Below are 8,183 nucleotides of genomic sequence, written 5' to 3'. Positions count from 1 at the left end.
CTCCGCCTCCTGGGTTCAGGCAATTCTCCTGCCTCAGCCTCCTGAGTAGCTGGGATTACAGGCATGCACTGCCATGTCCAGCTGATTTTTTGTAGTTTTAGTAGAGACGAGGTTTCACCGTGTTGACCAGGATGGTCTCGATCTCTTGACCTCGTGATCCACCCGCCTCGGCCTCCCAAAGTGCTGGGATTACAGGCTTGAGCCACCGCGCCCGGCCCTGTTTCCTAGGTTTTTTAATGTTTGTCATGGGCATTTAGAAAAACTTTCATCCAGAAAATTAAGTTATTAACACTATCAAACTAGATATTTTGAATTGTGATCATAATTCACCAGTTAATTTTGACTGCTCTACACAGCACAGATTTTGGAATAAAAATAAAAACCTAAGTGAATTAAACATGTTTGTGAACTCCACCGGGATAACTATTTATGACATGGGCATGTGATGATAAGGGGATGTGACTGATAAGATCTTTTAAAATTTAATCTGCACTGAGGGCTTTCAGATCATCGAACCTGGTAAGGCTACTGGTGAGGTATAGGCAATGCCCCTTGCTTCCCCTGTGCACTCTCCCTATCTTCCCAAAGACAGTACCAAGTGTTTTGGTATTTTTAAAATTTTTATTGTTTTTATTATTATTATGCTTTAAGTTCTGGGGTACATGTGCAGAACATGCAGGTTTGTTGCATAGGCATACATGTGCCATGGTGGTTTGCTGCCTCCATCACCCCATCATCTACATTAGTTATTTCTCCGAATGCTATCCCTCACCTATCCCCGCAATCCCTCCTATCTCTCCCTCAGCCCTCCATCTCCCCAAAGCTACAGCTGACTTTCTTCACAGAATTAGAAAAAATCATCTTAGATTTCATATGGAACCGCAAAAGAGCCCACATAGCCAAAACCATCCTAAGCAAAAAACAAAAAACAAAGCTGGAGGTGTCATGCTACCTGACTTCAAACGATACTACAAGGCTAGAGTAATCAAAACAGCATGGTAGTGGTACCAAAACAGACATATAGACCAATGGAACAGAACAGAGGACTCAGAAATAACACTACGTATCTACAACCATCTGATCTCTGACAAACCTGACAAAAACAAGCAGTGGGGAAAGGATTCCCTGTTTAATAAATGGTGTTGGGAAAACTGGCTAGCCATATGCAGAAAGCTGAAACTGGATCCCTTTCTTGCACCTTATATAAAAATTAGATATTTTTACTTTTTGAAGTCTTGGTGTTTGTCAAGCTGAGATCTCCCTTTCCTTCATTCCTTTCTTTTTCTCAGCTTTTCTCAATGAGAGGCTCACAAACTCTGTTTAATAGGATTCTCACATGTTTCAAGTGTCCTAAAACTGTGTGGTCATGCAGCCAGGAGATGCTGCTCCACAAGCTGGTCTCTCTCCTTCTGCTATTGCTGTTGCCATTCAACTTCACCTTCACAGTACGCAATGCTCTCCTCCTAACACCTGCTACCCTCCCAGAAGAACCAGGACAGCCATTTATTACTAAAGAAGGTCACACCATCCCCTTGGCTCTGTGCTATGAAGCCCTTGACCTTTTCAAGAAGTATCACTTTCACTTTGCCACCAGGCTGCAGTTTTTCTGGCCCCCTCACTTGGTTCCATGAGAATAGAGCCAACCTGAGGTGGACATGTCTACTAGACAGAACTCAAGGCTTCAGATCACATTGAGAGCATGGCTGTAAAAAGCAGGAAACTTGAACATAAGTACCAGAATCCATAGGGTCAATGAGCTTTGCCTCTTCCCAGGAAACTGCATATTGGTCATTGCTCTCTCCTGAGCCTCTGGTCTGCTGCTCTGCTGTATGGGCTTGCTCATTTACTCAGAATGATTTGCCTTTCTGGTCCTGTTCCTTCTGAAACAAAAGGAACCTCTTATATCCCCCCCCACTTTTTTATTTCCAGCCAAAAGGAAATGGAGACAAACTGCACCATAATCTCTGCACAATTACCTTCTGCCCATGAACTATTTTCAGGACCTATCACAGCTATTTCTGAAGGACTGTTCATTCAATATTATTGTGATGTTCAGAACTTTACTCATTGTTTAGTGCTTAGTATTTGACTTACATTTTAATGTCTGAAAGACACACCAGAATGGTTTCTCTCAGTACAAAGTGAGAGAATGTCAATTACATCTATATAGTGACAGAAAAGAAATGTTGCCTGTTACAAAACTAAACAAAACAAAGATTGTAATATAGGTTATATTATATTACTGTAAACTGCATATATAAACTGTAAACTACAAGATTATATCTTAGTCCATTTTCCATTCTCTAGAATACAGTAATCTTATATCTTACTCCATTTTTTTCTAGCGAATGGAAAATGGAGTAAGATATAATCTTATAGGTCTGGGACAGAACCAAGGACTGGATAAACTGGCTTTAGGAATACTATACTAGACACATGGTTATTCTTTCCTTGGCTTTACTACAAAATGTATGTATACAAACATAAATATACAAACATATACATACATATGCAAATATATGGAGTGAAAGATAATTACTTGTTTTATTTTGAGTCATATAAATATTATTTTAGTTATAATTCTAAAACAAATTTTATTCACTTATTTTTTAAAAAAATTCATAATACATAAAATTACATTTATTTTAAACCACTGCATGCTATTTCATTTCATAAATATAATGAACATAATTTTTGGCCATTGCCCTTTTAATGGACATTTAAATTATTTCCATTATGTAAAGCATTGTTCTTATGCACACGTGTAGCAGTCTTTTGAAAGTATTTATTCAGAAAGAAAATTTCTGGTTTATGGAGTATGAAGATCTTCATTTTTACCAGATAGCACTGAATTGATCTTAAAGTACTTGTGCCAATTTACATTCCTAACATTAGTGGATAAGAGCGCCTACTGCCACATATCCTTTCCAATACTGGCTTGGTCAATGTAGCAGAGGATGAACTAGAGGTCTTTCATTTATGAGGAGGTAGCAGTAGAGGTCTTGATTACATTATAAGCTGGGTAACGTAAACACTTTGTGTATATTTTGTTTTTTTATCTTATACTGCATCATATAAAAATAATAGCACATTTTGTGAATAATTTGTTATAAAAGTGACTGTAGAGGTGGGGATTGGTGTGTGACTGGACTATGCTTCAGTGATAAATAGGTCCTTTCATTCAGTGATGCTACTGGCATTATCTGCTAAAATATGACTCCATGTAAGAATTCAACCATGCAGCACCTAAGGCACGTATTTCTACACTTAAGTCTTACTATCCTTGGATTTATAATTTTTCATAATAAAATTCACTGTGGAGTTAGACAATGCATGTGCAAATAAATAAATAATAAAAATAAAACAAATATGGGAATAAATATTATTATAAATAGTTTTTCAGAGTCATGTGATTTATAACTACCATATTAAACACGAAGCACCCAGTTTCTTGATGTAAATCGGATGTTTCTTTTCTGTGAATGTGCTTTTCTGTTAGCCAGTTATTCACCCTTTGTAAATCTCCTATCAATGTGCATTTTTCAGTATCTTATTCAAACCTACACTTTTTATGCAGTGCCTCATTCATTTATTCATTTAGCAAACATCTACTAACTTTTTACTATGTACGTGACATTGCCGAGCAATGCAATATTTAGTGATGTGAACTCCAACCTGGGGAATATGTACTTTAGTTGAGTATCATAATACAAGGATGCAATATTGCAATTTTTTAATTTTTTTAAGTTGTAAGTTAGTTACTACCTCCAGAAAATAAAATGATATAACTCATCTTTTCTATAAAGCAAAAGAAATTAGAATTAGTAATGTATCATTCAAATGAGAAATTCATTGTTTCACACATATGTGTTAGGTTTTTCCTTAATCTGTTTCTTTAAAACAGGAAAGTAATAGCTATTAAGATATTCTTTCTTACATAATGAGGATAGTAAACTGGATCACTCTTCTTAGCTTCTAATAAGAGATAATTTTTAAAATCCTTACTTTTTCTACTTAGTTAAACTGATATTGATCCAAAATTCATTCTTTAGAATGTAAAAAAAAGAATCCAGGACACATGGTATAATCTGTCTGAAAGATAATTCTGGAGCAGATATATCTAGGTCTCCGTCCACCAAGATGACATGGAAAAAAACTTCTAATTTGGAGTTCTGTTCACAGACACAACATGGAACAAATGGTATTCCATTATCAGTATATTGTAAAGCCCAAGGCAGAAGCAAAAGTTTAGTTTGTCTATAGAATTTCTTTTAAAATTTTCAGCCTTATACATTTTCTTTGAGTGAGACTGGTGTCTTTGTCTTCTGGCATTTGCATGATTTGTTATGCACAATATAAACATATAATGGTACTTTTCTCTAAAGAGTCTAAAAGAAGAGCAAATATTCTGAGAGGTTCTTGCATATAAACATTCCAGGCTATATTACAGTAAAACAAGATGGAAATTGCAAGCAGAAAACTGCCCTCTTCAGAGATATGAAATAGCAACGCCTATTTATCTAGATATCCTTCAGAGTATATGTTTGCATATGTGTCTGAAACAGAGAGATGAAGGGAGGGAAGAAGGGGAGAAGAGAATAAGTACATGGAGGGAAGAATTAAGAGGACATTAACAATCTTGAGACCCCAATTCTTTCTACCAAGAATTACTATCCTATTTTAAAAATCTCTTTATTTCTATCATTATTTAAATTATATTTACCTTTGCCTTTGTTCTTGTGCTTTGCTCAGTGTGGTCACTTTGTCTTCCCAACATCTGTCTGCATCTTCAGATATCACCAAAATACTGCATTGTGCCCTTTGGTAACTGCAGCCGGCAGCCCAGCAGTGCTCTGCATACAACTGCCTTCATTGACAGCAGCCATATCATGCACAGCCAGTGCAGCTGCAATTCAGTGCCAGCTAGGGTATATAAATTGTTTCTGCAGCACATTGTCTTTGCATTTCCAGCAATGAAAATAAGCTTCTCTGAGATTGGATCCCTCAAGAGCAAAGTTTCCAAGAAATTGAGATAATTGTTATATTAAATATACATTAAACATATAGGCAAATCACATTAGAGTTAATTTATGCTTAATAGTGCATGTTTAGTGTTTACTTCTGGTGCTATTTATAGGCTAAATCACTGAGAAAATGTTACTGCATTTGAAGTCATGTTTTGCTGAGCAGTGGCTAAAAGTGTGGGATGTGTCCCATACACCATGTGGAATCTTGCTTCCCTGAATGGAAGGTTAGAGTTTGGTGGAGAAAGGTCTGTTTGTGTTATTTGTGCATTTTTTTTTTCTTGGTGTTGCCTAATGGAGAGAAGCTGCTAATGCAGGTCCTGGCCCATTATCTGCTTTCCTGAAAAGTTTGTTGAAAGAATGAATGTCACTCTCTGGCTTGGATCTTCCTCCTTAACAATTTGGCTACATATATATATATATATATACATACATGGGCTTTTTTTTTTTTTTTTTTTTTTTTGAGATAGGCTCTTGCTCTGTTGCCTAGGCTGGAGTGCAGTGGCATGATCACAGTTCACTGCAGCCTCAACTTCCTGGGCACAAGTGACTCTCCCATCTCAGCCTTCTGAGTAACTGGAACTACAAGTGAACACCACCATTCCCAGCTAATTTCACACATACACACAAATATATATATATATATATATATATATATTTTTTTTTTTTAAAGGTTGGGGTTTCACTATATTTCTTAGGCTAGTCTCAAAGTCTTGGGCTCAAGTGATCCTCCAGCCTCAGCCTCCCAAAGTGCTTGGATTACAGTATGAGCCACCATGCCTTGAGCTTTGAAAAATAGATAAAAACTATGGTCTTGTTTCTGACTTCAAATTATAGTCACGATTTGAATATATATATACACGCACACATTATATATGTGTGTGTGTGTGTGTGTGTGTGTGTGTGTTTGTGTGTATGCATGCTATTGCATTTTTGGTTGGTATGACTAGAAATAATATAGACTGCTATAAATTTTGGAAAACATGTTATTAAGATATTCTTTGCAGAATTAAATAATGATCAAATGAACATGGCAAAAGTTAGGCTTTGAGATTTTTAGCTAACCTCAGATTCATATTCCTACTGTAATTTGTTGACACACACAATTTTGTGAAATTTTTTACCACTTTTTTTGAGGTGGAGTTTTCCTTTTGTTGCCCAGACTGGAGTGCAATGGCATGATCTTGGCTCACTGCAACCTCTGCCTCCCAGGTTCAAGCAATAATCCTGCCTCAGAGTAGCTACTTAGCCTCCTGAGTTGCTGGGATTAAGGGTGCCTGCCACCACACTCAGCTAATTTTTTTGTGTTTTTAGTAGAGACAGGGTTTCACCATGTTGACCAGGCTGGTCTCGAACTCCTGACCTCAGGTGATCTGCCTGCCTCAGCCTCCCACAGTACTGGGATTACAGGAATGAGCCACTGCATGGGGTTGACCCATAGCTCTTAAGAGGGATCCATCAAATATCAATTCAAAAACATTTATTGAGTCTTTTGGAAGTACCATGTACTTTACTATGTTTTGAGGCCAAGAAGATCAATTTAAAAATGCAGTGAGTAGTTCAGTTGAGAAACAGCTATATAAACAAATAATTATGATGCAAAGCATAACATGTAAAAATTCCAATAAGTGTGTATAATATAAAGAAGAGGACAACACTCTCTCCAGTGTTGGGGCTTTTGAGACTTCTTACAGGATGTGATATTTTACCTTGATTCTAAATAGTAGGAGCATGTTTACCAAGTAGAGTAATAAAACATGAACACTCCAGGCTGAATGAATGGCATCAATAATAAATATAGAAAAGAAACTACAGTGGGTTTATTGTACAAATTAAGCAAATTCTTAAAAAGATGCATGTAAATCAATTTAATATATATTAAATACTCAACTAAATTACTGTTGCGTACCTCATTTATAACATAATTCATAAATCCCTATTTCAGTTTCTGTGAGCACTGTTCAGATTCTGTTTTGTTTCAAGTGAAGTACATTTTTGTATAGTTTTTTTTTTAAACTGCCTTAGTCATGCCTTTCTCAATTTACTAAATAGATTCAAGTGCAATTCTGCCAGTAGAAATATATTGTAAGCAAAGTAGGCAATTTAATATTTTCTTGAAATTACATAGAAAATATGAAGAAATAGGTTAAACTAATTTAAATGACATATTTTAATTAACAAACTATTTAAAAACTATTATTATCTCATCATGTGGCCATAGGCACATTTGCAGTGTTCAGCAGCCATGTGTGACTATTGGCTACTGTATTGAACATGAAAATCCTGGTGTATTGATCTACTGAAAGACTTGGCTGGTGACAGATTACATGTTCTTTAATAACCTAATGTGTTTGTTTAAATGTAAGTGTTTGAAAATAATTTTGAACTTCAATTTTTAATTTATACTTTTAAAATAAAAGTAACCACATTGATATGAAAAACCAACTTTAATTATACTGCAAAATGTGAAATAAAAATTAAAAGTATTATATCCCCCCCAACAAGTTATTTTCCCCCAAAACTTTAATTATCGTGTATCTCTTTTGGGTCAAAAATGTGCTTATAATTATATATGGAATATACATGTTATAATTTCTACCCATATTAAATTTTATACAAATTAATCTGTACACTGCCCAATTCAATAGTAAATGGAGATAAATTAAATAAGATACCCTTAAATACTTACCGGAGAGGCAAAAATTAAAAAGACTGACAATACCAAGTGTTAGAAGAACATGAAGCAATATCAGCTCTACATACTTCTGGCAACTGTGTGTCTTTCTACAATACTGTTGAAAACAGTCTGGCAATATTTAGTATATTTGAAAAGACATATGCTCTGTGTCAGAGCAATTCCACTTCTAGGTGTACAGACTTAAAGACTTGTATAGTTCTACCATGAACACTATGTAATATTATTTGTAGAAGTGTTCGTCATTATTACCTCAAAGGGAAAACAACCAAAATATCCATTTACCAAAAATGGGATAGCTGCATACCTATGTAATGAAATATTATTCATCAATGAAAATAAATGACGTATGGCTACATGCATATAACATGGGTATTATAGTCATGGTGAAAAATGAAAAAAGCAATTCACAGAAAACTGCTTATATGTATGATTCAATTTTTAAATAATTTGAAATGACTTAA

General features: G+C 35.3%; 1 protein-coding gene across 1 annotated transcript in view; it reads right to left on the bottom strand.

The window, feature by feature from the left end:
- PLSCR5 (phospholipid scramblase family member 5) overlaps nt 1-4,929 on the bottom strand; it is a 34,201-nt gene extending 29,272 nt beyond the window's left edge. The window contains exon 1 of the mRNA XM_032264010.1: nt 4,724-4,929. The gene's annotated coding sequence lies outside the window, so the exon portion shown is untranslated. The remainder of the gene's footprint in view (nt 1-4,723) is intronic.
- Between the last annotated feature and the right edge of the window lie 3,254 nt (nt 4,930-8,183).

The sequence above is a fragment of the Sapajus apella genome, unplaced genomic scaffold (assembly GCF_009761245.1).
Source record: "Sapajus apella isolate SASKATOON/1434 unplaced genomic scaffold, GSC_monkey_1.0 scaffold4, whole genome shotgun sequence".
NCBI classification, from domain to species: Eukaryota; Metazoa; Chordata; class Mammalia; order Primates; family Cebidae; genus Sapajus; species Sapajus apella.
Note: the sequence above shows the minus strand (reverse complement) of the source record. Positions and strands in the feature narration are given on the sequence as shown.